The following is a 20380-nucleotide window of genomic DNA, read 5'->3' on the forward strand; positions in this document are numbered from 1 at the left end:
AAGCTGGTGGGTCGCCTGATGGTAAGCGCTACCACCGCCCATGAACATTTGGAGAGGCGTAAGGTCAATTGCAGACCTAAATATATATATAAAAGCCAGCCTCAACGTACTCACCTTTACAAATAAATCTGTTTCAACAAGGTACAACCCTACAAATCTAATCAATTCATTAGAGAGACAAGCGACACGGGATTTTTTTCAGCATTTTCCCGCCAACCAATTTAGTTCATATCAGATCGGCCACATAAATTTATAATCTATACTAACGAAGCCCAATTCTGGTAAAAACAACCGAATTTCCACGAACACTGCGAACAAACTCTATCGAGATTAACTAACGTGAAATAAAGATAACGCATTCAATAAATTTCCACCAGAAACTTTTGCCAAATCTGATATAGAGGCCGCGCTGTGCTGAGGTAATTTCAACTTTATGTCTATAGGTAAAGACTTCATTATAAGCAGATTAATTGGACACCGAAAAAGCTGAATATTTTTCTTTAATTAACTGAACGTTGGTATTATACTTGCAATTTATTGGGTCATATTCGAATTTTCTGCTAACTTATTGAGTATCTTAGTTTCCTCACAAAAATAATTAAGAGATATCTCGATTAAAAATAAAATGCATACTGAAAAATTTTTAGCTTCAATTAGGTGTAGTAGGCACTACAAAGCAGATTATAGATGCATAAATATTATTTCACAAAATTTTTCTAATAACCTATAAAAACCTCTTTACATAATAGTCATAAACAGTAAACTATCTGAACGTTTTGCATATACATTATACCTTGTTTCGAAATGGCATACCAACAAAATTTCCGAACTCAAATTCGAGCATTGAACACCTACATAACTTTAAAAGGGTTATGTTTACGAAGACTCCGCCCGCAGTCACGCAGGTAACATATGCTGTTTAACATTTCCCCCGCAAACTTTTGTTTATTTATCAAACTTTACTTTCAGAAATTCTGCAGTCGTGTTTTATCTGAAATATTTTCACATACCGTACGAATTTTAAAGTCGATCAAATATGTACGAGGCGGGTACGGAGTTTATTTTGATAAGAATGTTTCGCAGTTTATTAGAGCTGTTTTATCGTAAAGGCAATTACAATTTTTGATTTCATTATTATGTGGATTCGATTTTATTGTTGTTAAAATTTTGACTAAACTATTTATTGAATTACACCATTTAATGTGAAAATACTTACATAAAATAAATGTTATTGAGTAAATATATATATTACACTACACTATTTATTTATTTATTTATTTATTTATGCTTTATTGTTTTGGAATAATTACAAATTGAGACTTAACCTAGGGAACATTATCACAAGTGGCGGTCTTATCGCTAAATAGCGACTATATATTACATACACGGCTAAAGCGATTTCTTCCAGCGTATATTAGATAAAGAATACAAAAAAACAAATAAGGAATAAGAGATAGAGAAATTCAAGGGCAATCTAGTTAAAGAAATGTTATGTAGCGGACTCGAACCCTACCTTTCAGCTATTCACTGGACCAAGACACTTATCATATAACCACAAGTGGTTACTGCGTAAAACAAACATGCATAATTAAATTTATTAACACAGCTGCTCTCCGTTGAACTGACATATATGTAAACACTGATAATTAATTGATAAATATGGCTAATAGGATTATTAGGAATGACAGTTATTGAAATTGAATTATTATTTTAAAACAATGTATGCGAACACGCTTTTAAAAACGCTTTTTTCAGCTTCACTTATATTTTTATATGTTTGTATGTAACCGACTCTTGTACACTCGATTGTGATGGAAAGCACACCAACATACACACACACTTATACACAACAACTCACAAACATAAGTACATACTTAAATATCATGGGTCAATACTGCAATGTTTTTTGGAACAATAAAGAAAATTTTAATATTATTGTTATTTAAAACAATGTAATAATGTTTGTCATACTTTAACCTTACTTACGTAACAATATCCCTTGAAATACTCAATATCTGACCTATATTAAATTTTATATAACTAATTGCTGTTAGAGAAATCTAGAATGTGCTAGAAGCTAGACTTATCTGTGCTTATTAAAATTCGCGAGATATTGGATAGCAAAGATCGCAGTTCGGATTAATTGCTTTTGAAATCTATATATTAATACGCACTACTAGTTTAAGCAAAATTTTACACCCAGTTTTTACGAAAATTGTTCGTATAAAATAATTAAATTTGTCTTTAATTTTGACCGCCTCCTTGGTACAGTGGTTAACGCGTGAGCGTAGATCCGAGAGGTCCTGGGTTCGATTCCCGGTGAGGACGCACAATAAAAAAACGTCTCGGTCTGGCAATACACAGAAGGCTGATCACCTACTTGTCCATAAAAAAATCGATCAGTGAAACAGATGTATATCATCTGCCCCATACCCCAGTAGGGGACACGGGACTTCACTTTTCAGAGCCTTCTGTAGAAGAATAGTGCAAGAGCTAGTTTTTTATATATATTAATATCGCATATAAAATAATTTAATCGATAAATTTTCTATTTATTTATTTGTTCTTTTAGAGTGGGGAAATCCCCCAGAGGCCCCGGGGAGGAGCCGTGGGTCATGTCGGATTCCTACTAAAGCCCCACTGTGTTCCATCGAGCTGCTTCATCCACGCCACGAGTAGGTATACCTACGTCCTTAAAATCCAACTGCTACCATGCATTAGACACACAAACGTGATACTCTCTTATTTTTGGTTATGGGCCACTTGAATTTATTTTAATTAATAGTATTTTGATGAATCTTCTATAATAATCTTAATCTAATAATCTTAATAAAATAATAAAAATGTAATGTATTGTTGTATGTGCATTATACACTGAAGCTATATTACAAAAATTTCAATTTAATTCTGTGGAATCAAATAAATGTTTCTTTCTTTCTTTCTTTCAAAAATCATTACTTTTTGTGGGCCTAGACACTAAAATTATGGTTAATTTGTTTGTCAGTATGTTTATACAAATATCTTTCATATTATACAAGACATTTACAACAATTTTACAAAAAATACCACCCTCTATCTTTTCCATAAAATCTCATCAAAAGTAAAAATATAGCAATGTACATCTGTATGTAGATGGGTCTGTACCCATCTACACTTAATGACGTCATTCGATATGATCATAACTATGAGGCTATAGTTTAATACAGTCGGGTAGAAAATGTAAAATAGACATAACTAAAAGTAATTCAATTTCTAAATATCACTGCCTATTGCCTGCCCTGCTATGTCTACAATCTATACCCTAATAAGTCAGCGTTATACAAGACTGCTCAATGCATTTTTTTTATTTTACCGAGTCCCGTAAATTAATTTATTTACGTATAATTAATGTGCGAGTGAATAATTTTTATATTAAACATTTTCTATAATAAAAAATGGCTAACAGATATCTATGTAATACGTATAGTATTAGTACTAGATATATAATGTATCACTATAGCATAATGTATTAGGACTAAGATCAAAAGTCAAATAAATCTCTGTATTTAGAATTAATTAAAACATAAATGTATCAACCACCTCATTAACAATTAATTGACTTCTGCACACGACTGTACATAATTCCGATATTACGATACGCGACGTCGTAATATACTATTAGTGTTACGAAACACGGGCTTTGTACTTAATCTAACGTTAATTACGCAGTTACAGTGATGGAGGTACAGTCGGCAACACAATGCGTTTGACCTTATTATTGTAGGCAGGCTAGATTTCAGCTACGATATCTAGATATACTAGGTATTGTAATAATTCAAATGAAATAGAATATTAGATATGATTTTTACTGTTTGTATAATTATTACATATCATGTCTGTAAAAAAAAAATCAGTATTGATCCTTAATCGCGTAGTATATGCAGTGTATAGTAAATTAAGGATTCAATTTAAAAAAAAGGAAAAAAAAAACAATTGCCAAGCAATTCAGGTCAAACATCTCAATTAGGCTGGCAACACAATCGCGTTGCAAAACTGGCAAAGATCAAGTGAAAGGTTCCGGCCTTGGTTAAGCGGCGAACGGAAGGGAGCTAAGGTTGATGGGTTTCCGATACGATGCAGATGCATGCGCTTGCTCTGATGTCCATTGAGGCAAACATTTTGTATGATGTATATTTCTTTATATCCTCTGCCTATATCATAGTTAAATAGTTTATATAACTGTCACGAGACTTTTAACCGCTTTCAGGCCGTCAAAATCTGTGTTTAAGAAAAGCAACGGCCTAATAACAATGTCTCCCCGTGCCCACGCTTGCTGTAAAGTGTTCGTAACGTCGCGTTAATAATATAATGAATAAATCGCGTTTAAAACCGTTAAAAAGTTTTAAATTTCTAAACGTATATTACTCGCGTAAAATCAAACACAAGACAATACTAACAATGTTTCCTTAACACTGTGGATATGCACGTGCAATTTTGTACCTGCGACAAATCTTAAAATAGATGTTTGACAATACACTATCTTAATATATATAAATCTCGTGTCACAATGTTTGTCCTCAATGGACTCCTAAACCACTTAACCGATTATAATAAAATTCGCACACCATGTGCAGTTCGATCCAACTTGAGAGATAGCATAGATTAAATAATTTTAATTAGGATAAATGACAACCCAGGCGGAGCCGGGGCGTGCAGCTAGTTATTTTATAAAATGTTACTTAGGCCGTTTATACAGTCGCAGCCTGATTTGAAAGAAGACGAAAAAACATTTATTTTAACACACGTAAACACACACACAACAGATCATTCTAGAGAACAACAGCAGACACAAAATTAGAAAAGAAAAACAAAAATGTATGGCTGGACATAACAATTATATGTGGATTTATCAGTGCATTAAGTTTCTAATTTACTGCAATCACCACTAACGAAATAGATATATCTGGGTGGCCTCAGGCATTTTTCTTTTTATTGTCATGCGGAATCTACCCGGGCCTAGCCTAACTTTCTTTTTTTGAGGAATGTCAAAGCTGATCTCTATTTTAAACAGATTTATCCATACCTTTTCTAATCAAATATTTGCCGAACCTAATTTGCGAAAAGATATTAAAGTGCTTAATAACCCGCTCTTTAACCTGCGCCCGATTTAATTGTCGTGAGAGATTTTATCAAATATAATGAGAGTATACAGAAACTTTAAAGGATTTAATCAAGTTGTATATATATACTCTAGATTAATGATAGCTTATAAGTTGTATGCATACATAATTTAGATTTATAAGTCTTTTTCTTCAATTATGAAGATAAATCGTTTCTTATTATAGAAGAATCATAAGACATACAAATTAGTTAGCCAATAAAGAATGCAGTTTATTTGTACACAGAACGCATTTACTCTTATTTTAAAATTACATAACCATATTGGTATTGCCACATTATCAATAATTATTACATAATGCAAAAGATAAGCGTAAATACGTATGCACGTATAAAAAATTCCAATTGCTAGAATTCTACTAATATTATAAACGCGAAAGTTTATGTTTTATTTATGTTAGTTGTTACTCTTTCACGCGAAAACGGGTAATCACATCTGTATGGAAATTAATTCAGACATGTGTGTAGTCTGGATTAGCACATAGACTACTTTTTACCCGGGTAACACGTGAGTAACGCCGCGGGGTACAACTAGTAAATAATAATTGAAAGAAAAAAGTCTATCCTGCCTTTTTGTAAAGCTTTTATATACATGAGTGGTTTAAATCAATGTTCCGATTTTGATGAAATTCGAAACAGGTATAGACTAGACTTCTGGAAAGGACATGAATGGCATGAGAGGGGGGAAGCCACCAATGGAAGGAGTATATAATACTAGCTTCGCCCCGCTGTTTCTTAAGTCTGTATCCTGTAAATATGTCGTTTTAAAAAGTTGCCTATGTGTTATTCCAGTTGTCCAACTATCTACGTACCAAATTTCATTGCAATCGATTCAGTAGATATTGCGTGAAAGAGTAACAAACAAACACACACATCCATCCTCGCAAACTTTCGCATTTATAATATTAGAAGGACTTGGAAGGATAAAATGAAAAGCATCTAATTAGCAACAGTTACGCAATTCTCTTGTTAAAGGTGAAGATACGTAACGTGTACCGTACGCGATAAGAGAACAAATTAATAGCTAGTTATTTGATTATGCAACTAAACTGCGTAAGGAAAATCATTCGCTTGTAATATATATGTATGGGTAGTTTATTATATTTTTATTACTAGCTGCGTTCTGTTTCACCCGCGTAAGTCCGTATCCCGTAGGAATAAAGGGATAAAATGCCTATATGTCATTCCAGTTGTCCAGCTTTCTACGTACCAAATTTCATTGCAATCGGTTCAGTAGTTCTTGCGTGAAAGAGTAACAAACACATACACATCCTTAAAAACTTTCGCATTTATAATATTAAGTAGGATTAGTGTGGTAATGTGATATATGTATTTATTTATATCTTATTATACCTTATTAAAACAACCCGGTATAGTGGATTTGAAGATTCTCTCTAAAAATAAATTCCTTTTTATTTATCTGGTTATATGGTTACAAAAAAATGGATGTTTTTAATTTATAACCAGCATCGTTTGATGATATTCCACTTGTCTTGAAGAGAAAAAGCAAAATTTGGCGATAAAAAACCTTTTATACTATATTTTACGTCACTTTTCTAGTTTTAATACACAATGGGTTATTATAATAGTCCGGTCAATTTAGACCAAAAAATGAGGGTGAAGTTACATAAAGTCCCAACAAGCTGAATTTCTGTGAAGTTGTTCAAAACATAATTATAAACAATGTCTCCAAGTTCCCCATCATTCCCGTTTAAGGAAAAATTTTTATTCAAGGTCAAAGGTAAAAAAAAAATGAGTTTTTCGCGATTTTCAGCAAAACGGTAAGTTTTATCATAAAAGTACGTCAGACAAAAATTGTAGATCATAAAATTATCTATAAAAAATGTACCAATACTTTTTTTTGTTTCTGAGATATAACGATTCAAAAAGTTATAAAAGTTGTTATCGTCATAATATGCATGAGTACGCCACGTATATACATCTAGAGTTGTTATATTTTATATAATATATATATATATATATATATATATATATATATATATATATATATATATATATATATATATATATATATATATATATATATATACTATATATTAAATGTTTAAATATTTTTCTATCGGTCATTGTAACTTATACTTACAATATAAAATATTATATATAAATATTATATAATATATATTCATCAAAAAGTTTATTAACTTTTGTAAAGTGTCAAGATCATGTACTATTTTTACACGCAATAACTGGCTGTGATACGACATCTGCATTTTACAGGAGGGGTAAAACAGCAGTTTTCAAAATGTTTGAAAAACAAGATTTAATTCAATGTGCTGAAGTTTTTAAAAAGACTAATTCAACTCAACAAGAAGTTATTACCAACGGCATCCGCTTTCTTCTTTCTATGTATGGAGCTCCTAAAGAAACAAGTTCAATTAGCTTGTCTTCCTCCAACCTCAATTGCTGCTCACCAACATCTTTTTAGAGTATACTAGCAAACCCGGCAAACTCCGTTTCGCCACCAGATAGATGGTTTCGTTTTCCCTGCTTTTCTGCTGAAATTTTTCCTGAATTTTCTTTGCTATAAACCTCACGGAGCCCGAGACCTTTCCAACGAATGCAAAACCGTGGAAATCGGTTCGTGCGTTCTGGAGTTATAGCGTCAGGAAGGAAAACCCGACTTATTTTTATATAGTAGATTACCAAGTTCAAGTGTGGCTTGGTAATCAGCTAGACCCTACAGACTGGGGTTGGAAGTTGGTCAACAATATATTAGAGCCAGTTCAAACTTTACTTCCACCTGCGCCGGAAAAACTGCAGAACACTATTTTTTGCAACTGCAAAAAGGGATGCAGTGCTAAATGTGGTTGCAAAAAAGTCGGACTGTTTTGTTCTTTGGCATGCACAAATTGTCAAGGCCGGTCGTGCTCTAATATTGAAACAGAAATAATGGAAGATTCGTTTGACTCCGACGAAGTATCATGCGATACATCGCTATTGGCGCAATTTACTTGCATCGAAAATGAAGATGAAGAAGAAGCAGGAGGAGAAGAACAAGAAGAAGATCAAGAAGAAGAACAAGAATTTGAAACTTACGAATGAAACAAATAAACTTCAACACTTTTTTTTAATTTACATCGCTTTTATCTATCCCAATCTTTGAAAATTTCCGTTATTTTGCAATAGTTTTACATTAAACAGGATCACAACTGACCGGTGGAGTAGGCCTACTGGGGAAACCACGTTAAAAAAAACGCGCTAAGTACAATACCTCATAGGTGGCGTGGAAACGTGTGCATATTATGACGATAACAACTTTTATAACTTTTTGAATCGTTATATCTCAGAAACGGTGGCTCGTAAGAAAAAAAGTATTGGTACATTTTTTATAGATAATTTTATGATCTACAATTTTTGTCTGACGTACTTTTATGATAAAACTTACCGTTTTGCTGAAAATCGCGAAAAACTCATTTTTTTGACCTTTGACCTTGAATAAAAATTTTTCCTTAAACGGGAATGATGGGGAACTTGGAGACATTGTTTATAATTATGTTTTAAACAACTTCACAGAAATTCAGCTTGTTGGGACTTTATGTAACTTCGAATGTCTAAATTGACCGGACTATAATATCGCTGTTTGTTTAGCAATTCTTTAATTTACAGTAGTACCCTTCTATCGCATTTATGAAGAAATTTGACCACTTTTTTATTTAACTGTAACTTTTAAATTAAATTTATTGTTTTGTACTATCTACCGACTTAATTTTCTTTTCTCTTAATTAACTTTTCCTTATTTTTAACTTTTTCCTGTGTCCTAAGGTTGGCTGGAAGATATCGCTTTTTAGCGACAAGCCGTTTATTGCTTTACTGTATGTTTTTGTTCATGTTTCTACGCCTTTGTTCATTTGTCTGAGTGCAATACAGTATATTTATTTATGACTATTATTTTAATCGTTTAATATTAGTGATATTTATGGAAAGTCTTTCTTATTTGATTACCGTAATAACCAAATATGAATTTGTAGACAGTACAGTATCAAATGAATAGCGTTAAACATGAATGTAAATTATTTCCCAAACCTTATTTTCCATACAATCTATTTTTTACCTAGATTATATGGAATCCATGTTTTTAAACACTTAGTAAATAATTGTAGGATATTCTAAATACCAACAAATTGATTACAAAGTAAATGAGCCGCGTGTTCCAATCGTAAAAGTAGATAAATAGTGAAGTACCGTAAAACACAACCCACTTTTGTTATCCGTCGGTTAAAGACTGATAACTTGTATCGGGTACATGCGTTAAAGCAATGCACTAACATATTATTCACTAATCGTAGGGTTGTCACATCAAAGATACAAAATGTTTTTAATTTATGAAATGCTGTAATATTCGCTATTTGCTATTTGCCCTGTATTTTTTGTATGCGGCGAATAAAAAAAAAGTGAAAAAATGGAATTTAAATATAATCAACAGACTATTAATTTACAAATAATAACATTTTGTTAAATAAATGGCCTACATGCAAATATTATATTTCATCTTTTCTAAAACTCCTTCCATATTAGTCAGTAATATGTACAAATGTTTCCCCTATATCTATGAAATGTCATATAGTAAGTGAGATTTCTTATCTGGTTCTAATAAAAAATCTTATATTTAAACATAAAATTGAAGTTTCAAGTTTTTTACTTTTATAAATCTAAATGCAATATGAAACGGAATGAAAAACGTTGATGATACAAAATCGATAGCTCTATCATTTTTTTATTTTAAATTTTCTGATATACTTAAAATCTACTCAGTGGCAACCCTACGCGTATATCGCGTCAACTTCCTGCCGACACGGTTACACAACCTTGTGCTGAATGCTTTAAGCGTTTGTTTTAATTGATTTTACTGATTGCGACCATCGATGTATAGATAACATTGTTGTGCTTGTGCCACCTGGCATCGCTCTAAGGCTTTACAAGCTATTACATTTTATAGCTCAAAAGCTGTTTATATGTGAAGGTGGAAAGCTGTTGCTATATGTTTCACATCTCAGCTGTTGGATGGTTTATAATACAGTTATTGCAATATGGGTTTTAGGTCATGCAAATGTCTCAAAGATTGCTAACAAAAGGTCGATATTGTTAGGGTTGTCAAAATTTTTTTTTATTATTTTTGTATATTTATGTTAATTCGTTATTAATGCAGTTATTTGTTTAATCTATGGTTTATATGTTGTTTTTATAGGTGTGTGTGGTTACGAGTGTGTGTTATATACGAGATTATCACACTACTAATACATATTTTAATTTACATTGCGATATTAAATTGTAAATTGTATAATTTAAGAGTATTTTAAATCGTGATATGTTTATATTATCAAAAATATTGTTTGTTATTTTAAATTGAGCTCATGCATTGAAAGAGATTTAAATATATTAGGTACAATGCAGTATTTTCCCAGTTTTCTTTATAGCCTATCGTGTGATTGCGGCTCACGTGACTGTCGTAACCGCCGCCTACAGGCCTCGCGCTTGGCTTTACGTGGGTTTTTGTCCTTGCGAAATTTATGTATATTTATGGTTAATATTTTAGGCCTTTCTACATCAATATGTCTATAGATAGATACATAGATGCATAAAATTATGTAGACTTTACCTACGATTGACGCGAATCAATATGTGTTTTACAATTAAAATTTATTAGTTATGGTTAAGTTATTTATTTATTTATTTATAATGCTTTATTGTACAAACTTAGAAAGAAACAACAAGAATATATATATACAAGTTATCTATGGACATTTAGTGAATGTAATACTTTAAAAAGTGGATTTTCAAGAGATTCTCTTTGTGAAGGTTAATCTCAGAACGAAGAGAATGAGAAAAGTCTACTAGAGTCTACAAGAGTACTGTATTCTTCTCTACTCACTAGTAGTGTATGGTCGATCTCGATATAAAGAAGATAACATGTGTGTTCTTATGTTCTCATAAATGAGTTGATCCTACAAATATGATAAATGCGAAAGTTTGTAAGGATGAGTGTGTGTTTGTTGCTCTTTCACGCAAAAACTACTGGACCGATTGCAATGAAATTTTTTTACGTATATAGTTGGACTACTGGAATAATATATTGGCAACTTTTTATTCCGATATTCCTAAGGGATACAACTTACGCGGGGCGCGATTCAATAATACAGTAATGATAAAATGCAGATTCATCTCAACACGAGATGATGGCGTCTTGCAATCTCTCTCATCACATGTAGTATGTACCATTTTTTATAACATAATATATATTACTAGCTGACCCAGCAAGGCAGGCTATATTTTGGAGATACAAAAATATATAAATCTCAGACCTACCCGATATGCACACAGAATTTCATGAGAACCCAGCCGTTTCGGAGGAATACTGTAACTAACATTGTGACACGAGAATTTAATATATATCGATTGTTTTATAAAGATTAATGGAAATACTTTGAAATCTCGTTATGACCATTTAGGGAATGTGATAGATGTCGTATCTGTTACTTGATTTCACTTAAAGATCACGGTGAATAATAACGATAAAAATAACATAGCAGTTATATTTTGCGTTATAATAAATATATTTAGAAAAAATAATTATTAGATTAATTTAAATATTCTGGCTGAGTCTAGAATGGAAGGCGTCAAATGTCTTTATTCCTAGATAAGCCGATTGTCATGTCTGATTTGTGTTGAATATACATATATATATTATCTCAATATGCGATTTTGATTTTATATTTTTTATATTTAGCGAGGTATTTCTTAGTTAGAATCTAGGTTAGAAGGCATTTTTACATATCTTCAAATAATTCAAAAATTTACATCTAATTTTTATGTAATAAAAAACCAACTTAAGACGATAAAAACACCGTAAAGTGCCCAAAAAGAAAACAGATAATTAGACAATATTCGTCCCTTGGAAGTCTCATTAAATTTGAATTAGACGAAAATCATTAGTCACAGATAATGTTGGTAGCAAGTTAAAAGGCAATTTGTGGAAATTTCTCGAAGCCGAAAGTGCTAAGTATTTCGCAAGAGGCGACAAGGTTATGCCTTTTGGAAATCTAGGGAATGACATTTGACCTCATGTTGTTATAATCTGTATGTATGTGATTGTTATACCTTACACAAACAGATTATAAAGAAAAATAAAAGATTATACGACTCCGCCGAATTTCTCTGTGGCATAGTATTGCATAAATGATAAATAAGAAATATAGATAATATTACTAACGAACTTTCTATAGAAAAACGGGTCGTATGCGATATCCAAATTTGAGCTCAACCTATCTTGAATTATCTCCGGTTTTGTAGTATATGTATAGATATTAGTAGTGATAGTATAAGTATAGATGCTCGTCCCGGTTCCGCCCGGATATCAAGATGCCTGATTTATCCCAAGGGAGCATTTAATCGGGATATAAAGTATCCTATCACCCAAGTCAGCTCATACCCTGTCTGTACCAAATTTAAATTTCATCAAAATCCCTTCAGTCGTTACCGCGTGATTAACGGACAAACATCCGAACAAACAAATTTCGATTGTTTAATTATGATATATTATACGGTACGTAAAACGTACTTTGTTTATAAATAGATCTACTATGAACTCTTCAACTGTCTGATAAAATGGATTTTAATTAGGTTATACCAATTAAAAATGATGACTTATATATTTAGGATTGCCCGCAATATGCAGTATGATTCTTCTATTATTTCCTGGTATCGTCATGGGCTTAACCGCAAATCCTAATTTAATGCGACTAGAGTTTTGGTATTTAAATAGTCGTGTAAAATTATATCTATGTTCTACTTAGTATTTTAAAATAGAAGAGTTTGTGTGTTTATTTGAAGACGCTTATCTCAAGAAGAATGGAAATTGAATCCTTGTGTTGTATAGTTGATTTATAGTGACTACAAGATCACCTTTCAATCAATAGGAGCAGCTATGGAAAATGTTATGTAAAAGCACAGACAATATACTAGTAGTAAAAGGAAAAAATGTCTCTTTTGAAGCAGACGAACTGACGTGGTAAGTATTACTGTCGCTCTTTTAAAACAATGATTGTATGGATTGATTTTTTATATTTAACAGCGTTATAACGGTCTGCATCAATATATACATATACATCTATATATGAAACGATCTCGTTTAATGGAATTAAAACCCGATATCAGTTAATAAAGTCACTGAAAGAATATTTTATACTTTAAATGCATATTTTGTTTTATTATGTTATAAATTAACTTATTCAGGACATATAAAATTGCCCTCATTGCCCTCACCTTACACCTATGTATAAATAAAGTACTCCTTTATGTCATAGCAGGCAACTAAAATGATGGTTCGCCTACGGTGAGCAATCACCACCACCCATGAACATTCGCAGAAACACGATGCGCTGCCCGCTTTTAAGTGATAAGTGAAAAGGAAACTTAAGGAGAAGGTAAAGCGCTTTTAGTACTATTGTTTTTGATGCAGCTATAACACTTATATGTATACACATATCTATTTGAACTCACAAATACATAACACAATATAAAACTGCACATCTAAAACCTACATTCTACAACGTAGCTTAATCCAAAGCACTGAATAATAGATCCAACTGGTGTTTGTCGTTTGTGATCCCTTTGGGGTTAGGCCATAACGCACAAAGCCGAATGGAATAGTTAGTGAATAACTAAAGAGGCGAGAGCTGGGTAGTGACGGAATAACTCAGCTACGACTTGTTAACTAGCTTTTTGTCCGTGGTGTCGCTTGTGTATTTCACATTATAGTGATAACTGTCTCTTTTTTTTTTTTCTTTCTTTTATACTGGTTTCAACTTTTACTTCGATATGTTCGGTGAGGGGGGAACCGGAGGCCCAAATCCTTTTCCTTACTCTTCCCACTAGCCGTCCCTTTGTCCTATTCTTTATTCAATCTTTAGTCAAACTTTTAATCCCATTCCAATTTGTTTATGGGCGATGTTAGCGTTTACCATCAGGCGACCCACCAGCTCCAATAGCGACGTTGACATAAAAAAGTTAAATTGTAATCACTAAAATTCACATCAAATATAATACTCAATCATCTGTTTGATAATTCTCAATTCTTGAGGGTTATATTTAAGATATGTTGTTAAGAAAAAGTCTATGGAAAATTAACTACTAAATTTTTAACGTGTTTACCCCCCGGGATTTTGTCCGCCGACGCAACGCCCGCGCTTTTTGGCGGTTTTAAGGCTTTCTTTCTTATTTACCCGACTGTGACGTGTGATGTAAACTTTCTAGAATAATTCAATATACCAGAACTTAACTGTCAAACACAAGACTTTTAGTTCGATTAGAAATTTTTACACAGAAAAATCCTTAGTGTTTTTAATGCAAATGCGTTTGTTTGTCTTTATGTCACGCCGCAACGGAGCTATTCCATTATATTATTATTGTGTCTAAAGATGATTTGGAGGGTAGAGAGTGACATAGGCTCCTTTATACCGCGTAAAAACATCTCTTAACACGGAAATTCCCTTTAAATACGCGAGCGAAGGCACGGGTGTAAAGCAAATAAGTCATCATTACACTAAAGCCTACCTTCTTTTGTTTCTCTATTTTACGACGATAACAATTATTAACAATAAAACCTCTTTCAAATTGTCAGAACTAAACGAAATTTTAAATAGGACCATACGGGAGGTAGCAACCAGCTTTTAAATTAAAAAAAAAGAATCATTGAAATCTATTCACCCAGTCAAAAGTTATGTAGTTCTTCTGTAACAAGGGCAAAATGTACAGTCGAAGTGTCCTCATCATTTTTAATGGGTAAAAAAGGGGGTAAATTGCTAATAAACACGATCCCCAGTAATACAATTATGAATGCAAAAGTAACTCTGCCTATCTAACTGTTCTTTACGCTTAATTCTCATGTATAATATAAATAAAAAAGTAATTTTAATCTCTTTAGAAAAAAATGGTTACTTGTAAATACATCGTCGAACCGTAATGGATGAAATTTGCTAGACCTGACCAATAACATATGATACATTTTTATAGATCTATAAAAAATGCACGTTTCTGTAATTTCACAAGAATTTAGATTGATCTTGTGTGCTTTATATTATGTCACAAATATTTATATTATGTCCGAGGCTTCGCAAGAGCTAAATTCTGAGTAAAAACCCCACTTTTCTGTGTTATTATTATATTTATTAAAAAAAAAACCATAACATGGTGCTGCGCAATTTTACAGATCTATGCATACAGACAGACGCAGAAAGCGACTTTAGTGAAGATATATGTATGTTCGCAAATCAAATAAACTAAATGAATATTATAGATACAGATTAAATAATTTCTACAACGCTCTATAATTCTATAATAACAACGGCCGTGAACTTGATAATGTGTTTTAATTGAACGTAATTAAAAATTAATGAGTGCTTTGCCTCTCGAGACTCGAAAGGTCGTTTTGTGAAATAATTATTGTTGTGTTGTCATTATGTATGCTTTTGTTGTAATTATTGTCATTGTTTATAACTAACTGCGACTTTGTTTCCATGGAGGCGGAATATTCTTTGTTTTATTATACCTTTTCTTTACCCAGTCCTCATCATCATCATCATCATCAGCCCATACATGTTCCCACTGGGATACAGGCCTCCTATGAGGGTTCAGGCCATAATCCACCACGCTGGCCAAGTGCGGGTTGGCAGATGTCACATGTCGTCGAACTTTTGATTCTTGGACATGCCGGTTTCCTCACGATGTTTTCCTTCACCGTTTTAAGCAGTGGTGATGTTATTCACATGTGCAGATAAATTGAAAAATCAATTTATTTGCTACACGCTCGCCCCGGTCTCGAACTCCGACTTATCGATTTTGAAGTCCGAGGTTCTCACCACTGAGCCACCACTGCTTTTTTTACCTAGTCCTATCCTCTATCAATCCTCGCTTAATCCCATATATCCACCTCTTAAAGACGATAAGCCATTTGCTAAGTTAGGCTTCTGTAAATGTTAATGGGTGGTGGAAGGTTACCACCAGGTGAGTCACCAGCTTTTTTGCCGACGATGACATAGGGAAACGGTGATTGTTTTAACAAGAATACTCAACTACCATCAAATTGTTAGAAATAGACCAAGTCACCCAAGACCAAGTAGAAATAGACCTAGTGCGCTTGGGAGGCATCTTTCAAATACAAAAAGAATCATAGAAATCAATTAACCCATTAAAAAGTTATGAGGTAATAAACACAAATAATACAGTTGCATTGATACATTCCTCCTTTTTATTTGAGGTCGGTTAAAAAAGTATAAATAATAAAATAATAATAATAAAGCTTTTTTTTCCTTGTAGGCAAATCCACTTTCACTAATAATTCATCCTTGTTATTTTAAATAGTAGTCTGGCCGATTAGAATATGTTTAAAAAAGTTTTATTTTTATTTTAATAAATCGACAATTATTGGCTGTGAAGGCAGAGTTGTCAACTGGCAATATAATAGTTTTATGAACACCTGCCATAATTAGTTGCGGGTCATTAAACTCGATATAGGTGACGTTTATTCGATTATGTAATTAATAATCCCGATTCTGAAATTTAACGACATACAGAATCATCAATCCATAAATTTTATAAACATGTATATATTTTGTGATATAAGAATAAATGAAAGCAAATAGCTATTTATAATTTAGTTTATTTTCCTGTACCATTGAACGTTTCAATTAATTTTAATATTATAAATTAAAAACACAGATAAAATCACACGCAACAGCCTATTCAATCATTTGAAAAGATTGAATTTTACAAATCCATCTCTAAATTTTAGTCGAGATCGTAATTAACTTATACACGACTCTACATTATATAGTACATTTAATAGCAGTTATGACTCTACATTAATAATATTTATGTGTAATTAGGTAGAGTTACACAATACATTAAATATACCCAGCTGTAGCTACGTATTACTCGATGACCCAAAATGTAGAGACAGAAAGTTGAGGTAGGTCACCTTTGTTTACAGAGCTCTACGACCTCAGAATTTTTATAGCGCCACATTTTAAATCAATAAAGTATTACGTAATTGTTATATACGATACTTATAATTATAAACGCGAAAACATATTGAATTTCGACCGCAATTTGCCTTAGCAACAGTGCAATTATGCATGTTTTAACCATATCACGTGTATATGCAGCGTGTCATATGGTCAGATATTTGAACCGGCGTGCGGACCAGTTTGTTACATTAACAAGAAATTACGTCATCGACCCGGAGCGACCAGCTGTTTATCAGTGGCGTGGAAATCAATATTCTTATCTCATGTTTATACAACTACAAGGACAACTGAACGAACTGCAATGTACACCATACATTCCATCCTCGACACTCGTCAACATCATCTTACCTCTAACTCGCCGGTCGATCGATACCACACGTGTCCTCCGACACCTCGGCCGGCGGCAAACAAAAAAAATAGAAAACTAAATAAAAAAAAAACTACACACACAACAAGCGTCTACAATCCCATAAACGTCACAGAACAAAGAAACACACTAAATGTATAAATATTCGCGAGTTCACGCCGGCGTTTTTCCCGGCGTAAATAAAACAAAAAGAAACAGGTTATGTGGTTGAAATAGATGTTATGACGCGCTATTCCAGCGTCCCTGTATACGGTATGAATGAAAACACTATTGTTATGTGATATATCAGTTGTATTGTGGCGTAAATCGCAATATTTTCCACTGTTTACAAGCGGAATCGCATCCAACACACGCCGCCGTGGCGCAACCAATACTGAGGCCGGAATGAGGGAAAAAACACTGAGCCGACCGAGGCATCGAGTGAGCTTGGAGAGGAAAACGCATTGGGAAAACGATATTCGTCTCGCTCTAACGCACTGATATCGCTACACGTAAATCGGTTTACCTCTTCTCGAATCAGCCTCGAATATAGCTGCTGAATTGACTAGGTGTAGCCTATTCAGAGGTTTAGGCATCAGTAGTTAATTAGTTTAACAAAAATGTTAATTAAACTTTAACCTGAAAATGAAGTTTTCATCTAGACTTGTTAAGAAATAAGCTTTATTCAGTTTTCGTGCTTCTATCGGTTTTGTGCTTTTGAAATGATAAAATTGAACCTTCACTATATCTTTAAAGTCATGAATAAGTTTCGACACTAACGAAACGTTAACAAGAATTGAAAATAGTTCATCGTTACAACATTTTACAAGATTATAGGTGATAACTGCTGTATTAAAATTTTCATGAGAAATATGAAATTATGACATTTTCCCCTTATTTATTATGAGGAAAACTCGCTTAAGAAATCCGCAATCCGCAGGAAATGGGCCATAGGTTAAGACGGACTCCACTAAATAAAACCCCACTGGGTTCCGGCTCTCAGAAAAAGGAAACGCTTCCATAGGCTTCCATATTCCTTATCATATGTTGGTCACATATGATATAATATATATTACACTTATATGAAGGAAAAATAATCACTTCGGTCTGGTGGATATTATTTTTTATATTAAAATATACATGGATATTATAATTTATTATTAACAGGAGGATTTTATTATATTCTTGGAAACAATTAAAAACATATCAAGGGATATATCCGGATGAATCTGTCCCATATACTATAATGCCAAATTGGAGATAAAGTTAGTTATTGGAGAAAAGCTTTCCTCACTATCTTTATACCACTTTTTGAAGCAATAACATTCTAATATGGATGATGATTTTTGGATAATTCTTTCTACAACTACCAATCGAATAAGTCGGTAAAATTGTGATATTCAACTCCGAACATGTGCTTGTATATATATATATATATATATATATATATATATATATATATATATATAGCTAGGAGAAGAAATGCATTTATTTATACAAGGTAAAGTTATAAAAAATAATTTGGTATACAAAAAGATAACCTCGTATAAACAGGAAATCCACTCAGTGTATAAGAGTCTAAGCCCATTAAAGGAACTTGGACTCTCCACTGATTTTCAGTGGACACCACATTGACTCCCTGACAATGGCAGCATACATCTAAAAGGAAGAAACATATATATATATGAAAATTTCACATTACATAAGAAAATAGACTTCATATACATTATATTGATGTCTATAACGAATTGCATAATGTACAACTGTATTTACCTTGAGATTAAAATATCCGAGTGTTTAATGCCACCAGCTATAATAAAAAGATCGCGCGCCGCTTACCGACCTCTGTATTGCACGAATTTGCAATTTTCTGAATTATTGTATAAGAGTATTGCTTTTATAAATGCATATCTAAAACACAGGGTCTTGTAAATTAGTATTCTCTTGACACAAATATGAAACGAGCTTAGGTTTTGTTATTATTTATGATGTCTCTGTTTAAATACCGCGATCGACTATTCACAGTTTTTGATTTTAGGGTTTCATACAATACAAATACTAAATACTAAAAGAACAAGGAAAAGGAAGTATTATTAAAAAAATGATTACGTATGTCTTTGTCTGATTAAGAAATCTATTGAAAAGCTTTGCAGGTATGTTTTTATCTTAAGTTTTATATTATTCAAATACAAAAAAATCTCATGTATGTAATTTTCAAAAAACTTCCATTCTACAATTGTAATACATATATGAAATAGCATAAGGTGTTCAATATACGTAATTTAATTATGTATGTTTTTTTTTCATTTTTTGTTTTTATGTATTGTTATTGTTTGTGTGTTTGTGTGTGTTAAAATAAATTATTATTTCTTTCTTTGTTTCTAATTATTAATAATTAATAACCAACAAAATAATGTACCTATAGCTAATAAAGTAGGTATTGTATTTTTGGAAGCCACATCTCGGCTCTTCAATTATAGGGCCTTTTTATGATTAACGAATTTTAAAATACACGTAGCAAACAGGGGATTATATTCGTTACGTTTTTGAGATAAGGTAAATGTGATGAAAATAAAAATATAAATGACATATCATTGGCTCCTTTTTCTCAATCTTAATCCTTTTTCTTACCGTTCCCAGTAGTTTTCTTTCTTCCCCTCAAAAAACTCTTCTGTTAATTGTTATCTTTTAAAGTTTGCAATCCATAAGCAATCTCTGAAAATGTTCATGGGGGGTGGTAGCGCTCACCATCAGGCGATCAGGCGGCAGAAATATTTGAACGTTTTATTTAATAATTGAGTGAACTGTCATCTATGTAATAATAATACTAATAATA

General features: G+C 32.4%; 1 protein-coding gene across 1 annotated transcript in view; it reads right to left on the bottom strand.

The window, feature by feature from the left end:
• The window catches only part of LOC119837354 (brain tumor protein), a 340440-nt gene extending 322503 nt beyond the window's left edge, over positions 1 to 17937 (bottom strand). The window contains exon 1 of the mRNA XM_038362912.1: positions 17547 to 17937. The gene's annotated coding sequence lies outside the window, so the exon portion shown is untranslated. The remainder of the gene's footprint in view (positions 1 to 17546) is intronic.
• Between the last annotated feature and the right edge of the window lie 2443 nt (positions 17938 to 20380).

This window comes from Zerene cesonia, chromosome 27 (genome assembly GCF_012273895.1).
Source record: "Zerene cesonia ecotype Mississippi chromosome 27, Zerene_cesonia_1.1, whole genome shotgun sequence".
Classification (NCBI taxonomy): domain Eukaryota; kingdom Metazoa; phylum Arthropoda; class Insecta; order Lepidoptera; family Pieridae; genus Zerene; species Zerene cesonia.